Source organism: Manis pentadactyla, chromosome 14 (assembly GCF_030020395.1).
Source record: "Manis pentadactyla isolate mManPen7 chromosome 14, mManPen7.hap1, whole genome shotgun sequence".
NCBI classification, from domain to species: domain Eukaryota; kingdom Metazoa; phylum Chordata; class Mammalia; order Pholidota; family Manidae; genus Manis; species Manis pentadactyla.
Genome location: NC_080032.1, coordinates 77,382,254 through 77,382,930, shown reverse-complemented (window position 1 = coordinate 77,382,930; position 677 = coordinate 77,382,254).

Here is a 677-nt window from a genome sequence, read left to right as displayed (position 1 = left end):
GCCTTGAGTCCCCTGGCTTGTCCTTTCAGACCTTCGATATCTCATTGCATCTCCTCACTTATCCGCGGGTCAGAGGCAGGGAGGGATTGACAAAATTGGATGCTGTCATTTAGCTCAATTTGAAACCCAAAAGTTACATTAACAGTAAAAGGCCCTGAATGACTGTTTGAAATGCTTAGTGGATGAAACCACAGATCTCCGTTTCTATTGTTCACTCTGGAAATACAAACGGAATGAGGTGGGGGAATCCCAAAATTGTGCCGTTAATACCTTGTGTGTATCAACCTGTGTGTCACCTTCTCCTTTTTTCTGTCATACTGAACTGGGGCAAAAACGGTTTAGCTCTCTTATTTCTAAGAGGATTCATGTGCTTCTTCACAATGACCTCCAGAGATTTCCCATGATGCTCATGGGGACCTGTCGGCAGAACCGGGCAAAGATCTTTGGAGGAAAGCTAAGAGCGTTCCTGTCTCAGGACTGGATTCCCGAAAGTGACAGTCACCTCTTTCGGCTTCTCACTTCTTGTAAAGAGCCCTCACTGGGAAATACTGTATTTCCAGTATTTCCAGGATAGTTTATGGAAATATTTTCCTTATAGTTGCAGTAGCTTTGTGGTTTCTCTTTCACAAAATTATCCCCAGTTAAAGCTCAAGAAAAAGACATTCTTGGAGGCATGT